Source organism: Siphateles boraxobius, unplaced genomic scaffold (genome assembly GCF_051911475.1).
Source record: "Siphateles boraxobius isolate OS27281-9 unplaced genomic scaffold, OSU_SipBor_1 316, whole genome shotgun sequence".
NCBI classification, from domain to species: Eukaryota; Metazoa; Chordata; class Actinopteri; order Cypriniformes; family Leuciscidae; genus Siphateles; species Siphateles boraxobius.
Genome location: NW_027508938.1, coordinates 20,753 through 45,500, shown reverse-complemented (window position 1 = coordinate 45,500; position 24,748 = coordinate 20,753). Strand labels below are relative to the sequence as shown.

The following is a 24,748-nucleotide window of genomic DNA, read 5'->3' as shown; positions in this document are numbered from 1 at the left end:
AATTGGGCTATTTAAAAGGTTAGACCATTAGTGAAGAAAACTAAGAACAACTTTTGAAAAAACTCAAGCTCTTTCATGCTTTCTGAAGAATCTCAGAGACTTTTTAAGGCTTTTTGAAGAAGCTCAGGGACTCTTTTTTTTTTTTCTTAAAAAAGCTTACAACACCTAGTATTCCCATGCGGCCTCCCATCCAAGTACTAACCAGGCCTTATTTAAAAGCTTAGACCATTAGTGAAGAAGACTAAGAAGAACTTTTGAAAAAACTCAAACTCTTTCATGCTTTCTGAAGAATCTCAGAGACTTTTTAAGGCTTTTTGAAGCTCAGGCACTCTTTTTTTTTTTTTTTTTTTTTTAAAAGCTTACAGCACCTGGTATTCCCAGGCGGTCTCCCATCCAAGTACTAACCAGGCCCGACCCTGCTTAGCTTCCGAGATCAGACGAGATCGGGCGTGCCCAAGGTGGTATGGCCGTAAGCTAAAACTGCTGCCAAAATTGGGCTATTTAAAAGGTTAGACCATTAGTGAAGAAAACTAAGAACAACTTTTGAAAAAACTCAAGCTCTTTCATGCTTTCTGAAGAATCTCAGAGACTTTTTAAGGCTTTTTGAAGAAGCTCAGGGACTCTTTTTTTTTTTTCTTAAAAATTTTTACAACACCTAGTATTCCCATGCGGCCTCCCATCCAAGTACTAACCAGGCCTTATTTAAAAGCTTAGACCATTAGTGAAGAAGACTAAGAAGAACTTTTGAAAAAACTCAAACTCTTTCATGCTTTCTGAAGAATCTCAGAGACTTTTTAAGGCTTTTTGAAGCTCAGGCACTCTTTTTTTTTTTCTTAAAAAAGCTTACAACACCCAGTATTCCCATGCGGCCTCCCATCCAAGTACTAACCAGGCCTTATTTAAAAGCTTAGACCATTAGTGAAGAAGACTAAGAAGAACTTTTGAAAAAACTCAAACTCTTTCATGCTTTCTGAAGAATCTCAGAGACTTTTTAAGGCTTTTTGAAGCTCAGGCACTCTTTTTTTTTTTTTAAAAAGCTTACAGCACCTGGTATTCCCAGGCGGTCTCCCATCCAAGTACTAACCAGGCCCGACCCTGCTTAGCTTCCGAGATCAGACGAGATCGGGCGTGCCCAAGGTGGTATGGCCGTAAGCTAAAACTGCTGCCAAAATTGGGCTATTTAAAAGGTTAGACCATTTGTGAAGAAAACTAAGAACAACTTTTGAAAAAACTCAAGCTCTTTCATGCTTTCTGAAGAATCTCAGAGACTTTTTAAGGCTTTTTGAAGAAGCTCAGGGACTCTTTTTTTTTTTTCTTAAAAAAGCTTACAACACCTAGTATTCCCATGCGGCCTCCCATCCAAGTACTAACCAGGCCTTATTTAAAAGCTTAGACCATTAGTGAAGAAGACTAAGAAGAACTTTTGAAAAAACTCAAACTCTTTCATGCTTTCTGAAGAATCTCAGAGACTTTTTAAGGCTTTTTGAAGCTCAGGCACTCTTTTTTTTTTTTTTTTTTTTTTTAAAAGCTTACAGCACCTGGTATTCCCAGGCGGTCTCCCATCCAAGTACTAACCAGGCCCGACCCTGCTTAGCTTCCGAGATCAGACGAGATCGGGCGTGCCCAAGGTGGTATGGCCGTAAGCTAAAACTGCTGCCAAAATTGGGCTATTTAAAAGGTTAGACCATTAGTGAAGAAAACTAAGAACAACTTTTGAAAAAACTCAAGCTCTTTCATGCTTTCTGAAGAATCTCAGAGACTTTTTAAGGCTTTTTGAAGAAGCTCAGGGACTCTTTTTTTTTTTTCTTAAAAAAGCTTACAACACCTAGTATTCCCATGCGGCCTCCCATCCAAGTACTAACCAGGCCTTATTTAAAAGCTTAGACCATTAGTGAAGAAGACTAAGAAGAACTTTTGAAAAAACTCAAACTCTTTCATGCTTTCTGAAGAATCTCAGAGACTTTTTAAGGCTTTTTGAAGCTCAGGCACTCTTTTTTTTTTTTTTTTTTTTTTAAAAGCTTACAGCACCTGGTATTCCCAGGCGGTCTCCCATCCAAGTACTAACCAGGCCCGACCCTGCTTAGCTTCCGAGATCAGACGAGATCGGGCGTGCCCAAGGTGGTATGGCCGTAAGCTAAAACTGCTGCCAAAATTGGGCTATTTAAAAGGTTAGACCATTAGTGAAGAAAACTAAGAACAACTTTTGAAAAAACTCAAGCTCTTTCATGCTTTCTGAAGAATCTCAGAGACTTTTTAAGGCTTTTTGAAGAAGCTCAGGGACTCTTTTTTTTTTTTCTTAAAAATTTTTACAACACCTAGTATTCCCATGCGGCCTCCCATCCAAGTACTAACCAGGCCTTATTTAAAAGCTTAGACCATTAGTGAAGAAGACTAAGAAGAACTTTTGAAAAAACTCAAACTCTTTCATGCTTTCTGAAGAATCTCAGAGACTTTTTAAGGCTTTTTGAAGCTCAGGCACTCTTTTTTTTTTTTTTTTTTTTTAAAAGCTTACAGCACCTGGTATTCCCAGGCGGTCTCCCATCCAAGTACTAACCAGTCCCGACCCTGCTTAGCTTCCGAGATCAGACGAGATCGGGCGTGCCCAAGGTGGTATGGCCGTAAGCTAAAACTGCTGCCAAAATTGGGCTATTTAAAAGGTTAGACCATTAGTGAAGAAAACTAAGAACAACTTTTGAAAAAACTCAAGCTCTTTCATGCTTTCTGAAGAATCTCAGAGACTTTTTAAGGCTTTTTGAAGAAGCTCAGGGACTCTTTTTTTTTTTTCTTAAAAAAGCTTACAACACCTAGTATTCCCATGCGGCCTCCCATCCAAGTACTAACCAGGCCTTATTTAAAAGCTTAGACCATTAGTGAAGAAGACTAAGAAGAACTTTTGAAAAAACTCAAACTCTTTCATGCTTTCTGAAGAATCTCAGAGACTTTTTAAGGCTTTTTGAAGCTCAGGCACTCTTTTTTTTTTCTTAAAAAAGCTTACAACACCCAGTATTCCCATGCGGCCTCCCATCCAAGTACTAACCAGGCCTTATTTAAAAGCTTAGACCATTAGTGAAGAAGACTAAGAAGAACTTTTGAAAAAACTCAAACTCTTTCATGCTTTCTGAAGAATCTCAGAGACTTTTTAAGGCTTTTTGAAGCTCAGGCACTCTTTTTTTTTTTTTAAAAAGCTTACAGCACCTGGTATTCCCAGGCGGTCTCCCATCCAAGTACTAACCAGGCCCGACCCTGCTTAGCTTCCGAGATCAGACGAGATCGGGCGTGCCCAAGGTGGTATGGCCGTAAGCTAAAACTGCTGCCAAAATTGGGCTATTTAAAAGGTTAGACCATTAGTGAAGAAAACTAAGAACAACTTTTGAAAAAACTCAAGCTCTTTCATGCTTTCTGAAGAATCTCAGAGACTTTTTAAGGCTTTTTGAAGAAGCTCAGGGACTCTTTTTTTTTTTTCTTAAAAATTTTTACAACACCTAGTATTCCCATGCGGCCTCCCATCCAAGTACTAACCAGGCCTTATTTAAAAGCTTAGACCATTAGTGAAGAAGACTAAGAAGAACTTTTGAAAAAACTCAAACTCTTTCATGCTTTCTGAAGAATCTCAGAGACTTTTTAAGGCTTTTTGAAGCTCAGGCACTCTTTTTTTTTTTTTTTTTTTTTTAAAAGCTTACAGCACCTGGTATTCCCAGGCGGTCTCCCATCCAAGTACTAACCAGTCCCGACCCTGCTTAGCTTCCGAGATCAGACGAGATCGGGCGTGCCCAAGGTGGTATGGCCGTAAGCTAAAACTGCTGCCAAAATTGGGCTATTTAAAAGGTTAGACCATTAGTGAAGAAAACTAAGAACAACTTTTGAAAAAACTCAAGCTCTTTCATGCTTTCTGAAGAATCTCAGAGACTTTTTAAGGCTTTTTGAAGAAGCTCAGGGACTCTTTTTTTTTTTTCTTAAAAAAGCTTACAACACCTAGTATTCCCATGCGGCCTCCCATCCAAGTACTAACCAGGCCTTATTTAAAAGCTTAGACCATTAGTGAAGAAGACTAAGAAGAACTTTTGAAAAAACTCAAACTCTTTCATGCTTTCTGAAGAATCTCAGAGACTTTTTAAGGCTTTTTGAAGCTCAGGCACTCTTTTTTTTTTTCTTAAAAAAGCTTACAACACCCAGTATTCCCATGCGGCCTCCCATCCAAGTACTAACCAGGCCTTATTTAAAAGCTTAGACCATTAGTGAAGAAGACTAAGAAGAACTTTTGAAAAAACTCAAACTCTTTCATGCTTTCTGAAGAATCTCAGAGACTTTTTAAGGCTTTTTGAAGCTCAGGCACTCTTTTTTTTTTTTTAAAAAGCTTACAGCACCTGGTATTCCCAGGCGGTCTCCCATCCAAGTACTAACCAGGCCCGACCCTGCTTAGCTTCCGAGATCAGACGAGATCGGGCGTGCCCAAGGTGGTATGGCCGTAAGCTAAAACTGCTGCCAAAATTGGGCTATTTAAAAGGTTAGACCATTTGTGAAGAAAACTAAGAACAACTTTTGAAAAAACTCAAGCTCTTTCATGCTTTCTGAAGAATCTCAGAGACTTTTTAAGGCTTTTTGAAGAAGCTCAGGGACTCTTTTTTTTTTTTCTTAAAAAAGCTTACAACACCTAGTATTCCCATGCGGCCTCCCATCCAAGTACTAACCAGGCCTTATTTAAAAGCTTAGACCATTAGTGAAGAAGACTAAGAAGAACTTTTGAAAAAACTCAAACTCTTTCATGCTTTCTGAAGAATCTCAGAGACTTTTTAAGGCTTTTTGAAGCTCAGGCACTCTTTTTTTTTTTTTTTTTTTTTTTAAAAGCTTACAGCACCTGGTATTCCCAGGCGGTCTCCCATCCAAGTACTAACCAGGCCCGACCCTGCTTAGCTTCCGAGATCAGACGAGATCGGGCGTGCCCAAGGTGGTATGGCCGTAAGCTAAAACTGCTGCCAAAATTGGGCTATTTAAAAGGTTAGACCATTAGTGAAGAAAACTAAGAACAACTTTTGAAAAAACTCAAGCTCTTTCATGCTTTCTGAAGAATCTCAGAGACTTTTTAAGGCTTTTTGAAGAAGCTCAGGGACTCTTTTTTTTTTTTCTTAAAAAAGCTTACAACACCTAGTATTCCCATGCGGCCTCCCATCCAAGTACTAACCAGGCCTTATTTAAAAGCTTAGACCATTAGTGAAGAAGACTAAGAAGAACTTTTGAAAAAACTCAAACTCTTTCATGCTTTCTGAAGAATCTCAGAGACTTTTTAAGGCTTTTTGAAGCTCAGGCACTCTTTTTTTTTTTTTTAAAAGCTTACAGCACCTGGTATTCCCAGGCGGTCTCCCATCCAAGTACTAACCAGGCCCGACCCTGCTTAGCTTCCGAGATCAGACGAGATCGGGCGTGCCCAAGGTGGTATGGCCGTAAGCTAAAACTGCTGCCAAAATTGGGCTATTTAAAAGGTTAGACCATTAGTGAAGAAAACTAAGAACAACTTTTGAAAAAACTCAAGCTCTTTCATGCTTTCTGAAGAATCTCAGAGACTTTTTAAGGCTTTTTGAAGAAGCTCAGGGACTCTTTTTTTTTTTTCTTAAAAAAGCTTACAACACCTAGTATTCCCATGCGGCCTCCCATCCAAGTACTAACCAGGCCTTATTTAAAAGCTTAGACCATTAGTGAAGAAGACTAAGAAGAACTTTTGAAAAAACTCAAACTCTTTCATGCTTTCTGAAGAATCTCAGAGACTTTTTAAGGCTTTTTGAAGCTCAGGCACTCTTTTTTTTTTTTTTAAAAGCTTACAGCACCTGGTATTCCCAGGCGGTCTCCCATCCAAGTACTAACCAGGCCCGACCCTGCTTAGCTTCCGAGATCAGACGAGATCGGGCGTGCCCAAGGTGGTATGGCCGTAAGCTAAAACTGCTGCCAAAATTGGGCTATTTAAAAGGTTAGACCATTAGTGAAGAAAACTAAGAACAACTTTTGAAAAAACTCAAGCTCTTTCATGCTTTCTGAAGAATCTCAGAGACTTTTTAAGGCTTTTTGAAGAAGCTCAGGGACTCTTTTTTTTTTTTCTTAAAAAAGCTTACAACACCTAGTATTCCCATGCGGCCTCCCATCCAAGTACTAACCAGGCCTTATTTAAAAGCTTAGACCATTAGTGAAGAAGACTAAGAAGAACTTTTGAAAAAACTCAAACTCTTTCATGCTTTCTGAAGAATCTCAGAGACTTTTTAAGGCTTTTTGAAGCTCAGGCACTCTTTTTTTTTTTTTTTTTTTTTTAAAAGCTTACAGCACCTGGTATTCCCAGGCGGTCTCCCATCCAAGTACTAACCAGGCCCGACCCTGCTTAGCTTCCGAGATCAGACGAGATCGGGCGTGCCCAAGGTGGTATGGCCGTAAGCTAAAACTGCTGCCAAAATTGGGCTATTTAAAAGGTTAGACCATTAGTGAAGAAAACTAAGAACAACTTTTGAAAAAACTCAAGCTCTTTCATGCTTTCTGAAGAATCTCAGAGACTTTTTAAGGCTTTTTGAAGAAGCTCAGGGACTCTTTTTTTTTTTTCTTAAAAATTTTTACAACACCTAGTATTCCCATGCGGCCTCCCATCCAAGTACTAACCAGGCCTTATTTAAAAGCTTAGACCATTAGTGAAGAAGACTAAGAAGAACTTTTGAAAAAACTCAAACTCTTTCATGCTTTCTGAAGAATCTCAGAGACTTTTTAAGGCTTTTTGAAGCTCAGGCACTCTTTTTTTTTTTTTTTTTTTTTAAAAGCTTACAGCACCTGGTATTCCCAGGCGGTCTCCCATCCAAGTACTAACCAGTCCCGACCCTGCTTAGCTTCCGAGATCAGACGAGATCGGGCGTGCCCAAGGTGGTATGGCCGTAAGCTAAAACTGCTGCCAAAATTGGGCTATTTAAAAGGTTAGACCATTAGTGAAGAAAACTAAGAACAACTTTTGAAAAAACTCAAGCTCTTTCATGCTTTCTGAAGAATCTCAGAGACTTTTTAAGGCTTTTTGAAGAAGCTCAGGGACTCTTTTTTTTTTTTCTTAAAAAAGCTTACAACACCTAGTATTCCCATGCGGCCTCCCATCCAAGTACTAACCAGGCCTTATTTAAAAGCTTAGACCATTAGTGAAGAAGACTAAGAAGAACTTTTGAAAAAACTCAAACTCTTTCATGCTTTCTGAAGAATCTCAGAGACTTTTTAAGGCTTTTTGAAGCTCAGGCACTCTTTTTTTTTTTCTTAAAAAAGCTTACAACACCCAGTATTCCCATGCGGCCTCCCATCCAAGTACTAACCAGGCCTTATTTAAAAGCTTAGACCATTAGTGAAGAAGACTAAGAAGAACTTTTGAAAAAACTCAAACTCTTTCATGCTTTCTGAAGAATCTCAGAGACTTTTTAAGGCTTTTTGAAGCTCAGGCACTCTTTTTTTTTTTTTAAAAAGCTTACAGCACCTGGTATTCCCAGGCGGTCTCCCATCCAAGTACTAACCAGGCCCGACCCTGCTTAGCTTCCGAGATCAGACGAGATCGGGCGTGCCCAAGGTGGTATGGCCGTAAGCTAAAACTGCTGCCAAAATTGGGCTATTTAAAAGGTTAGACCATTAGTGAAGAAAACTAAGAACAACTTTTGAAAAAACTCAAGCTCTTTCATGCTTTCTGAAGAATCTCAGAGACTTTTTAAGGCTTTTTGAAGAAGCTCAGGGACTCTTTTTTTTTTTTCTTAAAAATTTTTACAACACCTAGTATTCCCATGCGGCCTCCCATCCAAGTACTAACCAGGCCTTATTTAAAAGCTTAGACCATTAGTGAAGAAGACTAAGAAGAACTTTTGAAAAAACTCAAACTCTTTCATGCTTTCTGAAGAATCTCAGAGACTTTTTAAGGCTTTTTGAAGCTCAGGCACTCTTTTTTTTTTTTTTTTTTTTTTAAAAGCTTACAGCACCTGGTATTCCCAGGCGGTCTCCCATCCAAGTACTAACCAGTCCCGACCCTGCTTAGCTTCCGAGATCAGACGAGATCGGGCGTGCCCAAGGTGGTATGGCCGTAAGCTAAAACTGCTGCCAAAATTGGGCTATTTAAAAGGTTAGACCATTAGTGAAGAAAACTAAGAACAACTTTTGAAAAAACTCAAGCTCTTTCATGCTTTCTGAAGAATCTCAGAGACTTTTTAAGGCTTTTTGAAGAAGCTCAGGGACTCTTTTTTTTTTTTCTTAAAAAAGCTTACAACACCTAGTATTCCCATGCGGCCTCCCATCCAAGTACTAACCAGGCCTTATTTAAAAGCTTAGACCATTAGTGAAGAAGACTAAGAAGAACTTTTGAAAAAACTCAAACTCTTTCATGCTTTCTGAAGAATCTCAGAGACTTTTTAAGGCTTTTTGAAGCTCAGGCACTCTTTTTTTTTTTCTTAAAAAAGCTTACAACACCCAGTATTCCCATGCGGCCTCCCATCCAAGTACTAACCAGGCCTTATTTAAAAGCTTAGACCATTAGTGAAGAAGACTAAGAAGAACTTTTGAAAAAACTCAAACTCTTTCATGCTTTCTGAAGAATCTCAGAGACTTTTTAAGGCTTTTTGAAGCTCAGGCACTCTTTTTTTTTTTTTAAAAAGCTTACAGCACCTGGTATTCCCAGGCGGTCTCCCATCCAAGTACTAACCAGGCCCGACCCTGCTTAGCTTCCAAGATCAGACGAGATCGGGCGTGCCCAAGGTGGTATGGCCGTAAGCTAAAACTGCTGCCAAAATTGGGCTATTTAAAAGGTTAGACCATTTGTGAAGAAAACTAAGAACAACTTTTGAAAAAACTCAAGCTCTTTCATGCTTTCTGAAGAATCTCAGAGACTTTTTAAGGCTTTTTGAAGAAGCTCAGGGACTCTTTTTTTTTTTTCTTAAAAAAGCTTACAACACCTAGTATTCCCATGCGGCCTCCCATCCAAGTACTAACCAGGCCTTATTTAAAAGCTTAGACCATTAGTGAAGAAGACTAAGAAGAACTTTTGAAAAAACTCAAACTCTTTCATGCTTTCTGAAGAATCTCAGAGACTTTTTAAGGCTTTTTGAAGCTCAGGCACTCTTTTTTTTTTTTTTTTTTTTTTTAAAAGCTTACAGCACCTGGTATTCCCAGGCGGTCTCCCATCCAAGTACTAACCAGGCCCGACCCTGCTTAGCTTCCGAGATCAGACGAGATCGGGCGTGCCCAAGGTGGTATGGCCGTAAGCTAAAACTGCTGCCAAAATTGGGCTATTTAAAAGGTTAGACCATTAGTGAAGAAAACTAAGAACAACTTTTGAAAAAACTCAAGCTCTTTCATGCTTTCTGAAGAATCTCAGAGACTTTTTAAGGCTTTTTGAAGAAGCTCAGGGACTCTTTTTTTTTTTTCTTAAAAAAGCTTACAACACCTAGTATTCCCATGCGGCCTCCCATCCAAGTACTAACCAGGCCTTATTTAAAAGCTTAGACCATTAGTGAAGAAGACTAAGAAGAACTTTTGAAAAAACTCAAACTCTTTCATGCTTTCTGAAGAATCTCAGAGACTTTTTAAGGCTTTTTGAAGCTCAGGCACTCTTTTTTTTTTTTTTTTTTTTTAAAAGCTTACAGCACCTGGTATTCCCAGGCGGTCTCCCATCCAAGTACTAACCAGGCCCGACCCTGCTTAGCTTCCGAGATCAGACGAGATCGGGCGTGCCCAAGGTGGTATGGCCGTAAGCTAAAACTGCTGCCAAAATTGGGCTATTTAAAAGGTTAGACCATTAGTGAAGAAAACTAAGAACAACTTTTGAAAAAACTCAAGCTCTTTCATGCTTTCTGAAGAATCTCAGAGACTTTTTAAGGCTTTTTGAAGAAGCTCAGGGACTCTTTTTTTTTTTTCTTAAAAAAGCTTACAACACCTAGTATTCCCATGCGGCCTCCCATCCAAGTACTAACCAGGCCTTATTTAAAAGCTTAGACCATTAGTGAAGAAGACTAAGAAGAACTTTTGAAAAAACTCAAACTCTTTCATGCTTTCTGAAGAATCTCAGAGACTTTTTAAGGCTTTTTGAAGCTCAGGCACTCTTTTTTTTTTTCTTAAAAAAGCTTACAACACCCAGTATTCCCATGCGGCCTCCCATCCAAGTACTAACCAGGCCTTATTTAAAAGCTTAGACCATTAGTGAAGAAGACTAAGAAGAACTTTTGAAAAAACTCAAACTCTTTCATGCTTTCTGAAGAATCTCAGAGACTTTTTAAGGCTTTTTGAAGCTCAGGCACTCTTTTTTTTTTTTTAAAAAGCTTACAGCACCTGGTATTCCCAGGCGGTCTCCCATCCAAGTACTAACCAGGCCCGACCCTGCTTAGCTTCCGAGATCAGACGAGATCGGGCGTGCCCAAGGTGGTATGGCCGTAAGCTAAAACTGCTGCCAAAATTGGGCTATTTAAAAGGTTAGACCATTAGTGAAGAAAACTAAGAACAACTTTTGAAAAAACTCAAGCTCTTTCATGCTTTCTGAAGAATCTCAGAGACTTTTTAAGGCTTTTTGAAGAAGCTCAGGGACTCTTTTTTTTTTTTCTTAAAAATTTTTACAACACCTAGTATTCCCATGCGGCCTCCCATCCAAGTACTAACCAGGCCTTATTTAAAAGCTTAGACCATTAGTGAAGAAGACTAAGAAGAACTTTTGAAAAAACTCAAACTCTTTCATGCTTTCTGAAGAATCTCAGAGACTTTTTAAGGCTTTTTGAAGCTCAGGCACTCTTTTTTTTTTTTTTTTTTTTTTAAAAGCTTACAGCACCTGGTATTCCCAGGCGGTCTCCCATCCAAGTACTAACCAGTCCCGACCCTGCTTAGCTTCCGAGATCAGACGAGATCGGGCGTGCCCAAGGTGGTATGGCCGTAAGCTAAAACTGCTGCCAAAATTGGGCTATTTAAAAGGTTAGACCATTAGTGAAGAAAACTAAGAACAACTTTTGAAAAAACTCAAGCTCTTTCATGCTTTCTGAAGAATCTCAGAGACTTTTTAAGGCTTTTTGAAGAAGCTCAGGGACTCTTTTTTTTTTTTCTTAAAAAAGCTTACAACACCTAGTATTCCCATGCGGCCTCCCATCCAAGTACTAACCAGGCCTTATTTAAAAGCTTAGACCATTAGTGAAGAAGACTAAGAAGAACTTTTGAAAAAACTCAAACTCTTTCATGCTTTCTGAAGAATCTCAGAGACTTTTTAAGGCTTTTTGAAGCTCAGGCACTCTTTTTTTTTTTCTTAAAAAAGCTTACAACACCCAGTATTCCCATGCGGCCTCCCATCCAAGTACTAACCAGGCCTTATTTAAAAGCTTAGACCATTAGTGAAGAAGACTAAGAAGAACTTTTGAAAAAACTCAAACTCTTTCATGCTTTCTGAAGAATCTCAGAGACTTTTTAAGGCTTTTTGAAGCTCAGGCACTCTTTTTTTTTTTTTAAAAAGCTTACAGCACCTGGTATTCCCAGGCGGTCTCCCATCCAAGTACTAACCAGGCCCGACCCTGCTTAGCTTCCAAGATCAGACGAGATCGGGCGTGCCCAAGGTGGTATGGCCGTAAGCTAAAACTGCTGCCAAAATTGGGCTATTTAAAAGGTTAGACCATTTGTGAAGAAAACTAAGAACAACTTTTGAAAAAACTCAAGCTCTTTCATGCTTTCTGAAGAATCTCAGAGACTTTTTAAGGCTTTTTGAAGAAGCTCAGGGACTCTTTTTTTTTTTTCTTAAAAAAGCTTACAACACCTAGTATTCCCATGCGGCCTCCCATCCAAGTACTAACCAGGCCTTATTTAAAAGCTTAGACCATTAGTGAAGAAGACTAAGAAGAACTTTTGAAAAAACTCAAACTCTTTCATGCTTTCTGAAGAATCTCAGAGACTTTTTAAGGCTTTTTGAAGCTCAGGCACTCTTTTTTTTTTTTTTTTTTTTTTAAAAGCTTACAGCACCTGGTATTCCCAGGCGGTCTCCCATCCAAGTACTAACCAGGCCCGACCCTGCTTAGCTTCCGAGATCAGACGAGATCGGGCGTGCCCAAGGTGGTATGGCCGTAAGCTAAAACTGCTGCCAAAATTGGGCTATTTAAAAGGTTAGACCATTAGTGAAGAAAACTAAGAACAACTTTTGAAAAAACTCAAGCTCTTTCATGCTTTCTGAAGAATCTCAGAGACTTTTTAAGGCTTTTTGAAGAAGCTCAGGGACTCTTTTTTTTTTTTCTTAAAAAAGCTTACAACACCTAGTATTCCCATGCGGCCTCCCATCCAAGTACTAACCAGGCCTTATTTAAAAGCTTAGACCATTAGTGAAGAAGACTAAGAAGAACTTTTGAAAAAACTCAAACTCTTTCATGCTTTCTGAAGAATCTCAGAGACTTTTTAAGGCTTTTTGAAGCTCAGGCACTCTTTTTTTTTTTCTTAAAAAAGCTTACAACACCCAGTATTCCCATGCGGCCTCCCATCCAAGTACTAACCAGGCCTTATTTAAAAGCTTAGACCATTAGTGAAGAAGACTAAGAAGAACTTTTGAAAAAACTCAAACTCTTTCATGCTTTCTGAAGAATCTCAGAGACTTTTTAAGGCTTTTTGAAGCTCAGGCACTCTTTTTTTTTTTTTAAAAAGCTTACAGCACCTGGTATTCCCAGGCGGTCTCCCATCCAAGTACTAACCAGGCCCGACCCTGCTTAGCTTCCGAGATCAGACGAGATCGGGCGTGCCCAAGGTGGTATGGCCGTAAGCTAAAACTGCTGCCAAAATTGGGCTATTTAAAAGGTTAGACCATTAGTGAAGAAAACTAAGAACAACTTTTGAAAAAACTCAAGCTCTTTCATGCTTTCTGAAGAATCTCAGAGACTTTTTAAGGCTTTTTGAAGAAGCTCAGGGACTCTTTTTTTTTTTTCTTAAAAATTTTTACAACACCTAGTATTCCCATGCGGCCTCCCATCCAAGTACTAACCAGGCCTTATTTAAAAGCTTAGACCATTAGTGAAGAAGACTAAGAAGAACTTTTGAAAAAACTCAAACTCTTTCATGCTTTCTGAAGAATCTCAGAGACTTTTTAAGGCTTTTTGAAGCTCAGGCACTCTTTTTTTTTTTTTTTTTTTTTTAAAAGCTTACAGCACCTGGTATTCCCAGGCGGTCTCCCATCCAAGTACTAACCAGTCCCGACCCTGCTTAGCTTCCGAGATCAGACGAGATCGGGCGTGCCCAAGGTGGTATGGCCGTAAGCTAAAACTGCTGCCAAAATTGGGCTATTTAAAAGGTTAGACCATTAGTGAAGAAAACTAAGAACAACTTTTGAAAAAACTCAAGCTCTTTCATGCTTTCTGAAGAATCTCAGAGACTTTTTAAGGCTTTTTGAAGAAGCTCAGGGACTCTTTTTTTTTTTTCTTAAAAAAGCTTACAACACCTAGTATTCCCATGCGGCCTCCCATCCAAGTACTAACCAGGCCTTATTTAAAAGCTTAGACCATTAGTGAAGAAGACTAAGAAGAACTTTTGAAAAAACTCAAACTCTTTCATGCTTTCTGAAGAATCTCAGAGACTTTTTAAGGCTTTTTGAAGCTCAGGCACTCTTTTTTTTTTTCTTAAAAAAGCTTACAACACCCAGTATTCCCATGCGGCCTCCCATCCAAGTACTAACCAGGCCTTATTTAAAAGCTTAGACCATTAGTGAAGAAGACTAAGAAGAACTTTTGAAAAAACTCAAACTCTTTCATGCTTTCTGAAGAATCTCAGAGACTTTTTAAGGCTTTTTGAAGCTCAGGCACTCTTTTTTTTTTTTTAAAAAGCTTACAGCACCTGGTATTCCCAGGCGGTCTCCCATCCAAGTACTAACCAGGCCCGACCCTGCTTAGCTTCCAAGATCAGACGAGATCGGGCGTGCCCAAGGTGGTATGGCCGTAAGCTAAAACTGCTGCCAAAATTGGGCTATTTAAAAGGTTAGACCATTTGTGAAGAAAACTAAGAACAACTTTTGAAAAAACTCAAGCTCTTTCATGCTTTCTGAAGAATCTCAGAGACTTTTTAAGGCTTTTTGAAGAAGCTCAGGGACTCTTTTTTTTTTTTCTTAAAAAAGCTTACAACACCTAGTATTCCCATGCGGCCTCCCATCCAAGTACTAACCAGGCCTTATTTAAAAGCTTAGACCATTAGTGAAGAAGACTAAGAAGAACTTTTGAAAAAACTCAAACTCTTTCATGCTTTCTGAAGAATCTCAGAGACTTTTTAAGGCTTTTTGAAGCTCAGGCACTCTTTTTTTTTTTTTTTTTTTTTTTAAAAGCTTACAGCACCTGGTATTCCCAGGCGGTCTCCCATCCAAGTACTAACCAGGCCCGACCCTGCTTAGCTTCCGAGATCAGACGAGATCGGGCGTGCCCAAGGTGGTATGGCCGTAAGCTAAAACTGCTGCCAAAATTGGGCTATTTAAAAGGTTAGACCATTAGTGAAGAAAACTAAGAACAACTTTTGAAAAAACTCAAGCTCTTTCATGCTTTCTGAAGAATCTCAGAGACTTTTTAAGGCTTTTTGAAGAAGCTCAGGGACTCTTTTTTTTTTTTCTTAAAAAAGCTTACAACACCTAGTATTCCCATGCGGCCTCCCATCCAAGTACTAACCAGGCCTTATTTAAAAGCTTAGACCATTAGTGAAGAAGACTAAGAAGAACTTTTGAAAAAACTCAAACTCTTTCATGCTTTCTGAAGAATCTCAGAGACTTTTTAAGGCTTTTTGAAGCTCAGGCACTCTTTTTTTTTTTTTTTTTTTTTTAAAAGCTTACAGCACCTGGTATTCCCAGGCGGTCTCCCATCCAAGTACTAACCAGGCCCGACCCTGCTTAGCTTCCGAGATCAGACGAGATCGGGCGTGCCCAAGGTGGTATGGCCGTAAGCTAAAACTGCTGCCAAAATTGGGCTATTTAAAAGGTTAGACCATTAGTGAAGAAAACTAAGAACAACTTTTGAAAAAACTCAAGCTCTTTCATGCTTTCTGAAGAATCTCAGAGACTTTTTAAGGCTTTTTGAAGAAGCTCAGGGACTCTTTTTTTTTTTTCTTAAAAAAGCTTACAACACCTAGTATTCCCATGCGGCCTCCCATCCAAGTACTAACCAGGCCTTATTTAAAAGCTTAGACCATTAGTGAAGAAGACTAAGAAGAACTTTTGAAAAAACTCAAACTCTTTCATGCTTTCTGAAGAATCTCAGAGACTTTTTAAGGCTTTTTGAAGCTCAGGCACTCTTTTTTTTTTTCTTAAAAAAGCTTACAACACCCAGTATTCCCATGCGGCCTCCCATCCAAGTACTAACCAGGCCTTATTTAAAAGCTTAGACCATTAGTGAAGAAGACTAAGAAGAACTTTTGAAAAAACTCAAACTCTTTCATGCTTTCTGAAGAATCTCAGAGACTTTTTAAGGCTTTTTGAAGCTCAGGCACTCTTTTTTTTTTTTTAAAAAGCTTACAGCACCTGGTATTCCCAGGCGGTCTCCCATCCAAGTACTAACCAGGCCCGACCCTGCTTAGCTTCCGAGATCAGACGAGATCGGGCGTGCCCAAGGTGGTATGGCCGTAAGCTAAAACTGCTGCCAAAATTGGGCTATTTAAAAGGTTAGACCATTAGTGAAGAAAACTAAGAACAACTTTTGAAAAAACTCAAGCTCTTTCATGCTTTCTGAAGAATCTCAGAGACTTTTTAAGGCTTTTTGAAGAAGCTCAGGGACTCTTTTTTTTTTTTCTTAAAAATTTTTACAACACCTAGTATTCCCATGCGGCCTCCCATCCAAGTACTAACCAGGCCTTATTTAAAAGCTTAGACCATTAGTGAAGAAGACTAAGAAGAACTTTTGAAAAAACTCAAACTCTTTCATGCTTTCTGAAGAATCTCAGAGACTTTTTAAGGCTTTTTGAAGCTCAGGCACTCTTTTTTTTTTTTTTTTTTTTTTAAAAGCTTACAGCACCTGGTATTCCCAGGCGGTCTCCCATCCAAGTACTAACCAGTCCCGACCCTGCTTAGCTTCCGAGATCAGACGAGATCGGGCGTGCCCAAGGTGGTATGGCCGTAAGCTAAAACTGCTGCCAAAATTGGGCTATTTAAAAGGTTAGACCATTAGTGAAGAAAACTAAGAACAACTTTTGAAAAAACTCAAGCTCTTTCATGCTTTCTGAAGAATCTCAGAGACTTTTTAAGGCTTTTTGAAGAAGCTCAGGGACTCTTTTTTTTTTTTCTTAAAAAAGCTTACAACACCTAGTATTCCCATGCGGCCTCCCATCCAAGTACTAACCAGGCCTTATTTAAAAGCTTAGACCATTAGTGAAGAAGACTAAGAAGAACTTTTGAAAAAACTCAAACTCTTTCATGCTTTCTGAAGAATCTCAGAGACTTTTTAAGGCTTTTTGAAGCTCAGGCACTCTTTTTTTTTTTCTTAAAAAAGCTTACAACACCCAGTATTCCCATGCGGCCTCCCATCCAAGTACTAACCAGGCCTTATTTAAAAGCTTAGACCATTAGTGAAGAAGACTAAGAAGAACTTTTGAAAAAACTCAAACTCTTTCATGCTTTCTGAAGAATCTCAGAGACTTTTTAAGGCTTTTTGAAGCTCAGGCACTCTTTTTTTTTTTTTAAAAAGCTTACAGCACCTGGTATTCCCAGGCGGTCTCCCATCCAAGTACTAACCAGGCCCGACCCTGCTTAGCTTCCAAGATCAGACGAGATCGGGCGTGCCCAAGGTGGTATGGCCGTAAGCTAAAACTGCTGCCAAAATTGGGCTATTTAAAAGGTTAGACCATTTGTGAAGAAAACTAAGAACAACTTTTGAAAAAACTCAAGCTCTTTCATGCTTTCTGAAGAATCTCAGAGACTTTTTAAGGCTTTTTGAAGAAGCTCAGGGACTCTTTTTTTTTTTTCTTAAAAAAGCTTACAACACCTAGTATTCCCATGCGGCCTCCCATCCAAGTACTAACCAGGCCTTATTTAAAAGCTTAGACCATTAGTGAAGAAGACTAAGAAGAACTTTTGAAAAAACTCAAACTCTTTCATGCTTTCTGAAGAATCTCAGAGACTTTTTAAGGCTTTTTGAAGCTCAGGCACTCTTTTTTTTTTTTTTTTTTTTTTTAAAAGCTTACAGCACCTGGTATTCCCAGGCGGTCTCCCATCCAAGTACTAACCAGGCCCGACCCTGCTTAGCTTCCGAGATCAGACGAGATCGGGCGTGCCCAAGGTGGTATGGCCGTAAGCTAAAACTGCTGCCAAAATTGGGCTATTTAAAAGGTTAGACCATTAGTGAAGAAAACTAAGAACAACTTTTGAAAAAACTCAAGCTCTTTCATGCTTTCTGAAGAATCTCAGAGACTTTTTAAGGCTTTTTGAAGAAGCTCAGGGACTCTTTTTTTTTTTTCTTAAAAAAGCTTACAACACCTAGTATTCCCATGCGGCCTCCCATCCAAGTACTAACCAGGCCTTATTTAAAAGCTTAGACCATTAGTGAAGAAGACTAAGAAGAACTTTTGAAAAAACTCAAACTCTTTCATGCTTTCTGAAGAATCTCAGAGACTTTTTAAGGCTTTTTGAAGCTCAGGCACTCTTTTTTTTTTTTTTTTTTTTTAAAAGCTTACAGCACCTGGTATTCCCAGGCGGTCTCCCATCCAAGTACTAACCAGGCCCGACCCTGCTTAGCTTCCGAGATCAGACGAGATCGGGCGTGCCCAAGGTGGTATGGCCGTAAGCTAAAACTGCTGCCAAAATTGGGCTATTTAAAAGGTTAGACCATTAGTGAAGAAAACTAAGAACAACTTTTGAAAAAACTCAAGCTCTTTCATGCTTTCTGAAGAATCTCAGAGACTTTTTAAGGCTTTTTGAAGAAGCTCAGGGACTCTTTTTTTTTTTTCTTAAAAATTTTTACAACACCTAGTATTCCCATGCGGCCTCCCATCCAAGTACTAACCAGGCCTTATTTAAAAGCTTAGACCATTAGTGAAGAAGACTAAGAAGAACTTTTGAAAAAACTCAAACTCTTTCATGCTTTCTGAAGAATCTCAGAGACTTTTTAAGGCTTTTTGAAGCTCAGGCACTCTTTTTTTTTTTTTTTTTTTTTTAAAAGCTTACAGCACCTGGTATTCCCAGGCGGTCTCCCATCCAAGTACTAACCAGTCCCGACCCTGCTTAGCTTCCGAGATCAGACGAGATCGGGCGTGCCCAAGGTGGTATGGCCGTAAGCTAAAACTGCTGCCAAAATTGGGCTATTTAAAAGGTTAGACCATTAGTGAAGAAAACTAAGAACAACTTTTGAAAAAACTCAAGCTCTTTCATGCTTTCTGAAGAATCTCAGAGACTTTTTAAGGCTTTTTGAAGAAGCTCAGGGACTCTTTTTTTTTTTTCTTAAAAAAGCTTACAACACCTAGTATTCCCATGCGGCCTCCCATCCAAGTACTAACCAGGCCTTATTTAAAAGCTTAGACCATTAGTGAAGAAGACTAAGAAGAACTTTTGAAAAAACTCAAACTCTTTCATGCTTTCTGAAGAATCTCAGAGACTTTTTAAGGCTTTTTGAAGCTCAGGCACTCTTTTTTTTTTTCTTAAAAAAGCTTACAACACCCAGTATTCCCATGCGGCCTCCCATCCAAGTACTAACCAGGCCTTATTTAAAAGCTTAGACCATTAGTGAAGAAGACTAAGAAGAACTTTTGAAAAAACTCAAACTCTTTCATGCTTTCTGAAGAATCTCAGAGACTTTTTAAGGCTTTTTGAAGCTCAGGCACTCTTTTTTTTTTTTTAAAAAGCTTACAGCACCTGGTATTCCCAGGCGGTCTCCCATCCAAGTACTAACCAGGCCCGACCCTGCTTAGCTTCCGAGATCAGACGAGATCGGGCGTGCCCAAGGTGGTATGGCCGTAAGCTAAAACTGCTGCCAAAATTGGGCTATTTAAAAGGTTAGACCATTTGTGAAGAAAACTAAGAACAACTTTTGAAAAAACTCAAGCTCTTTCATGCTTTCTGAAGAATCTCAGAGACTTTTTAAGGCTTTTTGAAGAAGCTCAGGGACTCTTTTTTTTTTTCTTAAAAAAGCTTACAACACCTAGTATTCCCATGCGGCCTCCCATCCAAGTACTAACCAGGCCTTATTTAAAAGCTTAGACCATTAGTGAAGAAGACTAAGAAGAACTTTTGAAAAAACTCAAACTCTTTCATGCTTTCTGAAGAATCTCAGAGACTTTTTAAGGCTTTTTGAAGCTCAGGCACTCTTTTTTTTTTTTTTTTTTTTTTTAAAAGCTTACAGCACCTGGTATTCCCAGGCGGTCTCCCATCCAAGTACTAACCAGGCCCGACCCTGCTTAGCTTCCGAGATCAGACGAGATCGGGCGTGCCCAAGGTGGTATGGCCGTAAGCTAAAACTGCTGCCAAAATTGGGCTATTTAAAAGGTTAGACCATTAGTGAAGAAAACTAAGAACAACTTTTGAAAAAACTCAAGCTCTTTCATGCTTTCTGAAGAATCTCAGAGACTTTTTAAGGCTTTTTGAAGAAGCTCAGGGACTCTTTTTTTTTTTTCTTAAAAAAGCTTACAACACCTAGTATTCCCATGCGGCCTCCCATCCAAGTACTAACCAGGCCTTATTTAAAAGCTTAGACCATTAGTGAAGAAGACTAAGAAGAACTTTTGAAAAAACTCAAACTCTTTCATGCTTTCTGAAGAATCTCAGAGACTTTTTAAGGCTTTTTGAAGCTCAGGCACTCTTTTTTTTTTTTTTTTTTTTTTAAAAGCTTACAGCACCTGGTATTCCCAGGCGGTCTCCCATCCAAGTACTAACCAGGCCCGACCCTGCTTAGCTTCCGAGATCAGACGAGATCGGGCGTGCCCAAGGTGGTATGGCCGTAAGCTAAAACTGCTGCCAAAATTGGGCTATTTAAAAGGTTAGACCATTAGTGAAGAAAACTAAGAACAACTTTTGAAAAAACTCAAGCTCTTTCATGCTTTCTGAAGAATCTCAGAGACTTTTTAAGGCTTTTTGAAGAAGCTCAGGGACTCTTTTTTTTTTTTCTTAAAAATTTTTACAACACCTAGTATTCCCATGCGGCCTCCCATCCAAGTACTAACCAGGCCTTATTTAAAAGCTTAGACCATTAGTGAAGAAGACTAAGAAGAACTTTTGAAAAAACTCAAACTCTTTCATGCTTTCTGAAGAATCTCAGAGACTTTTTAAGGCTTTTTGAAGCTCAGGCACTCTTTTTTTTTTTTTTTTTTTTTTAAAAGCTTACAGCACCTGGTATTCCCAGGCGGTCTCCCATCCAAGTACTAACCAGTCCCGACCCTGCTTAGCTTCCGAGATCAGACGAGATCGGGCGTGCCCAAGGTGGTATGGCCGTAAGCGAATACTGCTGCCAAAATTGGGCTATTTAAAAGGTTAGACCATTAGTGAAGAAGACTAAGAAGAACTTTTGAAAAAACTCAAACTCTTTCATGCTTTCTGAAGAATCTCAGAGACTTTTTAAGGCTTTTTGAAGCTCAGGCACTCTTTTTTTTTTTTTTAAAAGCTTACAGCACCTGGTATTCCCAGGCGGTCTCCCATCCAAGTACTAACCAGGCCCGACCCTGCTTAGCTTCCGAGATCAGACGAGATCGGGCGTGCCCAAGGTGGTATGGCCGTAAGCTAAAACTGCTGCCAAAATTGGGCTATTTAAAAGGTTAGACCATTAGTGAAGAAAACTAAGAACAACTTTTGAAAAAACTCAAGCTCTTTCATGCTTTCTGAAGAATCTCAGAGACTTTTTAAGGCTTTTTGAAGAAGCTCAGGGACTCTTTTTTTTTTTTCTTAAAAAAGCTTACAACACCTAGTATTCCCATGCGGCCTCCCATCCAAGTACTAACCAGGCCTTATTTAAAAGCTTAGACCATTAGTGAAGAAGACTAAGAAGAACTTTTGAAAAAACTCAAACTCTTTCATGCTTTCTGAAGAATCTCAGAGACTTTTTAAGGCTTTTTGAAGCTCAGGCACTCTTTTTTTTTTTTTTTTTTTTTTAAAAGCTTACAGCACCTGGTATTCCCAGGCGGTCTCCCATCCAAGTACTAACCAGGCCCGACCCTGCTTAGCTTCCGAGATCAGACGAGATCGGGCGTGCCCAAGGTGGTATGGCCGTAAGCTAAAACTGCTGCCAAAATTGGGCTATTTAAAAGGTTAGACCATTAGTGAAGAAAACTAAGAACAACTTTTGAAAAAACTCAAGCTCTTTCATGCTTTCTGAAGAATCTCAGAGACTTTTTAAGGCTTTTTGAAGAAGCTCAGGGACTCTTTTTTTTTTTTCTTAAAAATTTTTACAACACCTAGTATTCCCATGCGGCCTCCCATCCAAGTACTAACCAGGCCTTATTTAAAAGCTTAGACCATTAGTGAAGAAGACTAAGAAGAACTTTTGAAAAAACTCAAACTCTTTCATGCTTTCTGAAGAATCTCAGAGACTTTTTAAGGCTTTTTGAAGCTCAGGCACTCTTTTTTTTTTTTTTTTTTTTTAAAAGCTTACAGCACCTGGTATTCCCAGGCGGTCTCCCATCCAAGTACTAACCAGTCCCGACCCTGCTTAGCTTCCGAGATCAGACGAGATCGGGCGTGCCCAAGGTGGTATGGCCGTAAGCTAAAACTGCTGCCAAAATTGGGCTATTTAAAAGGTTAGACCATTAGTGAAGAAAACTAAGAACAACTTTTGAAAAAACTCAAGCTCTTTCATGCTTTCTGAAGAATCTCAGAGACTTTTTAAGGCTTTTTGAAGAAGCTCAGGGACTCTTTTTTTTTTTTCTTAAAAAAGCTTACAACACCTAGTATTCCCATGCGGCCTCCCATCCAAGTACTAACCAGGCCTTATTTAAAAGCTTAGACCATTAGTGAAGAAGACTAAGAAGAACTTTTGAAAAAACTCAAACTCTTTCATGCTTTCTGAAGAATCTCAGAGACTTTTTAAGGCTTTTTGAAGCTCAGGCACTCTTTTTTTTTTTCTTAAAAAAGCTTACAACACCCAGTATTCCCATGCGGCCTCCCATCCAAGTACTAACCAGGCCTTATTTAAAAGCTTAGACCATTAGTGAAGAAGACTAAGAAGAACTTTTGAAAAAACTCAAACTCTTTCATGCTTTCTGAAGAATCTCAGAGACTTTTTAAGGCTTTTTGAAGCTCAGGCACTCTTTTTTTTTTTTTAAAAAGCTTACAGCACCTGGTATTCCCAGGCGGTCTCCCATCCAAGTACTAACCAGGCCCGACCCTGCTTAGCTTCCGAGATCAGACGAGATCGGGCGTGCCCAAGGTGGTATGGCCGTAAGCTAAAACTGCTGCCAAAATTGGGCTATTTAAAAGGTTAGACCATTAGTGAAGAAAACTAAGAACAACTTTTGAAAAAACTCAAGCTCTTTCATGCTTTCTGAAGAATCTCAGAGACTTTTTAAGGCTTTTTGAAGAAGCTCAGGGACTCTTTTTTTTTTTTCTTAAAAATTTTTACAACACCTAGTATTCCCATGCGGCCTCCCATCCAAGTACTAACCAGGCCTTATTTAAAAGCTTAGACCATTAGTGAAGAAGACTAAGAAGAACTTTTGAAAAAACTCAAACTCTTTCATGCTTTCTGAAGAATCTCAGAGACTTTTTAAGGCTTTTTGAAGCTCAGGCACTCTTTTTTTTTTTTTTTTTTTTTTAAAAGCTTACAGCACCTGGTATTCCCAGGCGGTCTCCCATCCAAGTACTAACCAGTCCCGACCCTGCTTAGCTTCCGAGATCAGACGAGATCGGGCGTGCCCAAGGTGGTATGGCCGTAAGCTAAAACTGCTGCCAAAATTGGGCTATTTAAAAGGTTAGACCATTAGTGAAGAAAACTAAGAACAACTTTTGAAAAAACTCAAGCTCTTTCATGCTTTCTGAAGAATCTCAGAGACTTTTTAAGGCTTTTTGAAGAAGCTCAGGGACTCTTTTTTTTTTTTCTTAAAAAAGCTTACAACACCTAGTATTCCCATGCGGCCTCCCATCCAAGTACTAACCAGGCCTTATTTAAAAGCTTAGACCATTAGTGAAGAAGACTAAGAAGAACTTTTGAAAAAACTCAAACTCTTTCATGCTTTCTGAAGAATCTCAGAGACTTTTTAAGGCTTTTTGAAGCTCAGGCACTCTTTTTTTTTTTTTTTTTTTTTAAAAGCTTACAGCACCTGGTATTCCCAGGCGGTCTCCCATCCAAGTACTAACCAGGCCCGACCCTGCTTAGCTTCCGAGATCAGACGAGATCGGGCGTGCCCAAGGTGGTATGGCCGTAAGCTAAAACTGCTGCCAAAATTGGGCTATTTAAAAGGTTAGACCATTAGTGAAGAAAACTAAGAACAACTTTTGAAAAAACTCAAGCTCTTTCATGCTTTCTGAAGAATCTCAGAGACTTTTTAAGGCTTTTTGAAGAAGCTCAGGGACTCTTTTTTTTTTTTCTTAAAAATTTTTACAACACCTAGTATTCCCATGCGGCCTCCCATCCAAGTACTAACCAGGCCTTATTTAAAAGCTTAGACCATTAGTGAAGAAGACTAAGAAGAACTTTTGAAAAAACTCAAACTCTTTCATGCTTTCTGAAGAATCTCAGAGACTTTTTAAGGCTTTTTGAAGCTCAGGCACTCTTTTTTTTTTTTTTTTTTTTTTAAAAGCTTACAGCACCTGGTATTCCCAGGCGGTCTCCCATCCAAGTACTAACCAGTCCCGACCCTGCTTAGCTTCCGAGATCAGACGAGATCGGGCGTGCCCAAGGTGGTATGGCCGTAAGCTAAAACTGCTGCCAAAATTGGGCTATTTAAAAGGTTAGACCATTAGTGAAGAAAACTAAGAACAACTTTTGAAAAAACTCAAGTTCTTTCATGCTTTCTGAAGAATCTCAGAGACTTTTTAAGGCTTTTTGAAGAAGCTCAGGGACTCTTTTTTTTTTTTCTTAAAAAAGCTTACAACACCTAGTATTCCCATGCGGCCTCCCATCCAAGTACTAACCAGGCCTTATTTAAAAGCTTAGACCATTAGTGAAGAAGACTAAGAAGAACTTTTGAAAAAACTCAAACTCTTTCATGCTTTCTGAAGAATCTCAGAGACTTTTTAAGGCTTTTTGAAGCTCAGGCACTCTTTTTTTTTTTCTTAAAAAAGCTTACAACACCCAGTATTCCCATGCGGCCTCCCATCCAAGTACTAACCAGGCCTTATTTAAAAGCTTAGACCATTAGTGAAGAAGACTAAGAAGAACTTTTGAAAAAACTCAAACTCTTTCATGCTTTCTGAAGAATCTCAGAGACTTTTTAAGGCTTTTTGAAGCTCAGGCACTCTTTTTTTTTTTTTAAAAAGCTTACAGCACCTGGTATTCCCAGGCGGTCTCCCATCCAAGTACTAACCAGGCCCGACCCTGCTTAGCTTCCGAGATCAGACGAGATCGGGCGTGCCCAAGGTGGTATGGCCGTAAGCTAAAACTGCTGCCAAAATTGGGCTATTTAAAAGGTTAGACCATTAGTGAAGAAAACTAAGAACAACTTTTGAAAAAACTCAAGCTCTTTCATGCTTTCTGAAGAATCTCAGAGACTTTTTAAGGCTTTTTGAAGAAGCTCAGGGACTCTTTTTTTTTTTTCTTAAAAATTTTTACAACACCTAGTATTCCCATGCGGCCTCCCATCCAAGTACTAACCAGGCCTTATTTAAAAGCTTAGACCATTAGTGAAGAAGACTAAGAAGAACTTTTGAAAAAACTCAAACTCTTTCATG

The 24,748-nt window shown here is 39.1% G+C and overlaps 45 non-coding genes across 45 annotated transcripts; all 45 read right to left on the bottom strand.

Moving 5' to 3' along the window:
* Positions 1-356: 356 nt before the first annotated feature.
* Positions 357-475, bottom strand: LOC143699700 (5S ribosomal RNA). Its single transcript, XR_013188618.1, has one exon. It is a non-coding gene; the product is annotated as a 5S ribosomal RNA (ribosomal RNA).
* A 560-nt stretch (positions 476-1,035) lies between these two features.
* On the bottom strand, positions 1,036-1,154 carry LOC143699699 (5S ribosomal RNA). Its single transcript, XR_013188617.1, has one exon. It is a non-coding gene; the product is annotated as a 5S ribosomal RNA (ribosomal RNA).
* A 372-nt stretch (positions 1,155-1,526) lies between these two features.
* On the bottom strand, positions 1,527-1,645 carry LOC143699698 (5S ribosomal RNA). The gene has a single exon (XR_013188616.1). It is a non-coding gene; the product is annotated as a 5S ribosomal RNA (ribosomal RNA).
* A 371-nt stretch (positions 1,646-2,016) lies between these two features.
* Positions 2,017-2,135, bottom strand: LOC143699697 (5S ribosomal RNA). The gene has a single exon (XR_013188615.1). It is a non-coding gene; the product is annotated as a 5S ribosomal RNA (ribosomal RNA).
* A 370-nt stretch (positions 2,136-2,505) lies between these two features.
* LOC143699744 (5S ribosomal RNA) lies at positions 2,506-2,624 on the bottom strand. The gene has a single exon (XR_013188660.1). It is a non-coding gene; the product is annotated as a 5S ribosomal RNA (ribosomal RNA).
* A 559-nt stretch (positions 2,625-3,183) lies between these two features.
* LOC143699695 (5S ribosomal RNA) lies at positions 3,184-3,302 on the bottom strand. Its single transcript, XR_013188613.1, has one exon. It is a non-coding gene; the product is annotated as a 5S ribosomal RNA (ribosomal RNA).
* Positions 3,303-3,673: 371 nt separating this feature from the next.
* On the bottom strand, positions 3,674-3,792 carry LOC143699743 (5S ribosomal RNA). The gene has a single exon (XR_013188659.1). It is a non-coding gene; the product is annotated as a 5S ribosomal RNA (ribosomal RNA).
* A 560-nt stretch (positions 3,793-4,352) lies between these two features.
* Positions 4,353-4,471, bottom strand: LOC143699694 (5S ribosomal RNA). The gene has a single exon (XR_013188612.1). It is a non-coding gene; the product is annotated as a 5S ribosomal RNA (ribosomal RNA).
* A 372-nt stretch (positions 4,472-4,843) lies between these two features.
* On the bottom strand, positions 4,844-4,962 carry LOC143699693 (5S ribosomal RNA). Its single transcript, XR_013188611.1, has one exon. It is a non-coding gene; the product is annotated as a 5S ribosomal RNA (ribosomal RNA).
* Positions 4,963-5,325: 363 nt separating this feature from the next.
* On the bottom strand, positions 5,326-5,444 carry LOC143699692 (5S ribosomal RNA). Its single transcript, XR_013188610.1, has one exon. It is a non-coding gene; the product is annotated as a 5S ribosomal RNA (ribosomal RNA).
* A 363-nt stretch (positions 5,445-5,807) lies between these two features.
* Positions 5,808-5,926, bottom strand: LOC143699691 (5S ribosomal RNA). Its single transcript, XR_013188609.1, has one exon. It is a non-coding gene; the product is annotated as a 5S ribosomal RNA (ribosomal RNA).
* Positions 5,927-6,297: 371 nt separating this feature from the next.
* LOC143699796 (5S ribosomal RNA) lies at positions 6,298-6,416 on the bottom strand. The gene has a single exon (XR_013188708.1). It is a non-coding gene; the product is annotated as a 5S ribosomal RNA (ribosomal RNA).
* Positions 6,417-6,786: 370 nt separating this feature from the next.
* LOC143699740 (5S ribosomal RNA) lies at positions 6,787-6,905 on the bottom strand. The gene has a single exon (XR_013188657.1). It is a non-coding gene; the product is annotated as a 5S ribosomal RNA (ribosomal RNA).
* A 560-nt stretch (positions 6,906-7,465) lies between these two features.
* LOC143699794 (5S ribosomal RNA) lies at positions 7,466-7,584 on the bottom strand. Its single transcript, XR_013188707.1, has one exon. It is a non-coding gene; the product is annotated as a 5S ribosomal RNA (ribosomal RNA).
* A 371-nt stretch (positions 7,585-7,955) lies between these two features.
* On the bottom strand, positions 7,956-8,074 carry LOC143699739 (5S ribosomal RNA). The gene has a single exon (XR_013188656.1). It is a non-coding gene; the product is annotated as a 5S ribosomal RNA (ribosomal RNA).
* Positions 8,075-8,634: 560 nt separating this feature from the next.
* On the bottom strand, positions 8,635-8,753 carry LOC143699714 (5S ribosomal RNA). The gene has a single exon (XR_013188632.1). It is a non-coding gene; the product is annotated as a 5S ribosomal RNA (ribosomal RNA).
* A 372-nt stretch (positions 8,754-9,125) lies between these two features.
* LOC143699793 (5S ribosomal RNA) lies at positions 9,126-9,244 on the bottom strand. The gene has a single exon (XR_013188706.1). It is a non-coding gene; the product is annotated as a 5S ribosomal RNA (ribosomal RNA).
* Positions 9,245-9,614: 370 nt separating this feature from the next.
* On the bottom strand, positions 9,615-9,733 carry LOC143699792 (5S ribosomal RNA). Its single transcript, XR_013188705.1, has one exon. It is a non-coding gene; the product is annotated as a 5S ribosomal RNA (ribosomal RNA).
* Positions 9,734-10,293: 560 nt separating this feature from the next.
* Positions 10,294-10,412, bottom strand: LOC143699791 (5S ribosomal RNA). Its single transcript, XR_013188704.1, has one exon. It is a non-coding gene; the product is annotated as a 5S ribosomal RNA (ribosomal RNA).
* A 371-nt stretch (positions 10,413-10,783) lies between these two features.
* LOC143699738 (5S ribosomal RNA) lies at positions 10,784-10,902 on the bottom strand. The gene has a single exon (XR_013188655.1). It is a non-coding gene; the product is annotated as a 5S ribosomal RNA (ribosomal RNA).
* A 560-nt stretch (positions 10,903-11,462) lies between these two features.
* Positions 11,463-11,581, bottom strand: LOC143699713 (5S ribosomal RNA). The gene has a single exon (XR_013188631.1). It is a non-coding gene; the product is annotated as a 5S ribosomal RNA (ribosomal RNA).
* Positions 11,582-11,952: 371 nt separating this feature from the next.
* LOC143699788 (5S ribosomal RNA) lies at positions 11,953-12,071 on the bottom strand. Its single transcript, XR_013188702.1, has one exon. It is a non-coding gene; the product is annotated as a 5S ribosomal RNA (ribosomal RNA).
* A 560-nt stretch (positions 12,072-12,631) lies between these two features.
* Positions 12,632-12,750, bottom strand: LOC143699787 (5S ribosomal RNA). The gene has a single exon (XR_013188701.1). It is a non-coding gene; the product is annotated as a 5S ribosomal RNA (ribosomal RNA).
* A 371-nt stretch (positions 12,751-13,121) lies between these two features.
* Positions 13,122-13,240, bottom strand: LOC143699737 (5S ribosomal RNA). Its single transcript, XR_013188654.1, has one exon. It is a non-coding gene; the product is annotated as a 5S ribosomal RNA (ribosomal RNA).
* Positions 13,241-13,800: 560 nt separating this feature from the next.
* LOC143699712 (5S ribosomal RNA) lies at positions 13,801-13,919 on the bottom strand. The gene has a single exon (XR_013188630.1). It is a non-coding gene; the product is annotated as a 5S ribosomal RNA (ribosomal RNA).
* A 372-nt stretch (positions 13,920-14,291) lies between these two features.
* LOC143699786 (5S ribosomal RNA) lies at positions 14,292-14,410 on the bottom strand. Its single transcript, XR_013188700.1, has one exon. It is a non-coding gene; the product is annotated as a 5S ribosomal RNA (ribosomal RNA).
* Positions 14,411-14,781: 371 nt separating this feature from the next.
* Positions 14,782-14,900, bottom strand: LOC143699785 (5S ribosomal RNA). The gene has a single exon (XR_013188699.1). It is a non-coding gene; the product is annotated as a 5S ribosomal RNA (ribosomal RNA).
* A 560-nt stretch (positions 14,901-15,460) lies between these two features.
* On the bottom strand, positions 15,461-15,579 carry LOC143699784 (5S ribosomal RNA). The gene has a single exon (XR_013188698.1). It is a non-coding gene; the product is annotated as a 5S ribosomal RNA (ribosomal RNA).
* A 371-nt stretch (positions 15,580-15,950) lies between these two features.
* LOC143699736 (5S ribosomal RNA) lies at positions 15,951-16,069 on the bottom strand. Its single transcript, XR_013188653.1, has one exon. It is a non-coding gene; the product is annotated as a 5S ribosomal RNA (ribosomal RNA).
* Positions 16,070-16,629: 560 nt separating this feature from the next.
* Positions 16,630-16,748, bottom strand: LOC143699711 (5S ribosomal RNA). The gene has a single exon (XR_013188629.1). It is a non-coding gene; the product is annotated as a 5S ribosomal RNA (ribosomal RNA).
* Positions 16,749-17,120: 372 nt separating this feature from the next.
* Positions 17,121-17,239, bottom strand: LOC143699783 (5S ribosomal RNA). Its single transcript, XR_013188697.1, has one exon. It is a non-coding gene; the product is annotated as a 5S ribosomal RNA (ribosomal RNA).
* A 370-nt stretch (positions 17,240-17,609) lies between these two features.
* Positions 17,610-17,728, bottom strand: LOC143699782 (5S ribosomal RNA). Its single transcript, XR_013188696.1, has one exon. It is a non-coding gene; the product is annotated as a 5S ribosomal RNA (ribosomal RNA).
* A 371-nt stretch (positions 17,729-18,099) lies between these two features.
* On the bottom strand, positions 18,100-18,218 carry LOC143699735 (5S ribosomal RNA). Its single transcript, XR_013188652.1, has one exon. It is a non-coding gene; the product is annotated as a 5S ribosomal RNA (ribosomal RNA).
* A 560-nt stretch (positions 18,219-18,778) lies between these two features.
* On the bottom strand, positions 18,779-18,897 carry LOC143699781 (5S ribosomal RNA). The gene has a single exon (XR_013188695.1). It is a non-coding gene; the product is annotated as a 5S ribosomal RNA (ribosomal RNA).
* A 371-nt stretch (positions 18,898-19,268) lies between these two features.
* LOC143699780 (5S ribosomal RNA) lies at positions 19,269-19,387 on the bottom strand. Its single transcript, XR_013188694.1, has one exon. It is a non-coding gene; the product is annotated as a 5S ribosomal RNA (ribosomal RNA).
* A 371-nt stretch (positions 19,388-19,758) lies between these two features.
* Positions 19,759-19,877, bottom strand: LOC143699779 (5S ribosomal RNA). Its single transcript, XR_013188693.1, has one exon. It is a non-coding gene; the product is annotated as a 5S ribosomal RNA (ribosomal RNA).
* Positions 19,878-20,248: 371 nt separating this feature from the next.
* On the bottom strand, positions 20,249-20,367 carry LOC143699734 (5S ribosomal RNA). The gene has a single exon (XR_013188651.1). It is a non-coding gene; the product is annotated as a 5S ribosomal RNA (ribosomal RNA).
* Positions 20,368-20,529: 162 nt separating this feature from the next.
* On the bottom strand, positions 20,530-20,648 carry LOC143699777 (5S ribosomal RNA). Its single transcript, XR_013188691.1, has one exon. It is a non-coding gene; the product is annotated as a 5S ribosomal RNA (ribosomal RNA).
* Positions 20,649-21,019: 371 nt separating this feature from the next.
* LOC143699776 (5S ribosomal RNA) lies at positions 21,020-21,138 on the bottom strand. Its single transcript, XR_013188690.1, has one exon. It is a non-coding gene; the product is annotated as a 5S ribosomal RNA (ribosomal RNA).
* A 370-nt stretch (positions 21,139-21,508) lies between these two features.
* LOC143699733 (5S ribosomal RNA) lies at positions 21,509-21,627 on the bottom strand. Its single transcript, XR_013188650.1, has one exon. It is a non-coding gene; the product is annotated as a 5S ribosomal RNA (ribosomal RNA).
* Positions 21,628-22,187: 560 nt separating this feature from the next.
* Positions 22,188-22,306, bottom strand: LOC143699775 (5S ribosomal RNA). The gene has a single exon (XR_013188689.1). It is a non-coding gene; the product is annotated as a 5S ribosomal RNA (ribosomal RNA).
* A 371-nt stretch (positions 22,307-22,677) lies between these two features.
* On the bottom strand, positions 22,678-22,796 carry LOC143699732 (5S ribosomal RNA). Its single transcript, XR_013188649.1, has one exon. It is a non-coding gene; the product is annotated as a 5S ribosomal RNA (ribosomal RNA).
* Positions 22,797-23,166: 370 nt separating this feature from the next.
* Positions 23,167-23,285, bottom strand: LOC143699774 (5S ribosomal RNA). Its single transcript, XR_013188688.1, has one exon. It is a non-coding gene; the product is annotated as a 5S ribosomal RNA (ribosomal RNA).
* A 371-nt stretch (positions 23,286-23,656) lies between these two features.
* Positions 23,657-23,775, bottom strand: LOC143699731 (5S ribosomal RNA). The gene has a single exon (XR_013188648.1). It is a non-coding gene; the product is annotated as a 5S ribosomal RNA (ribosomal RNA).
* Positions 23,776-24,335: 560 nt separating this feature from the next.
* LOC143699773 (5S ribosomal RNA) lies at positions 24,336-24,454 on the bottom strand. Its single transcript, XR_013188687.1, has one exon. It is a non-coding gene; the product is annotated as a 5S ribosomal RNA (ribosomal RNA).
* Between the last annotated feature and the right edge of the window lie 294 nt (positions 24,455-24,748).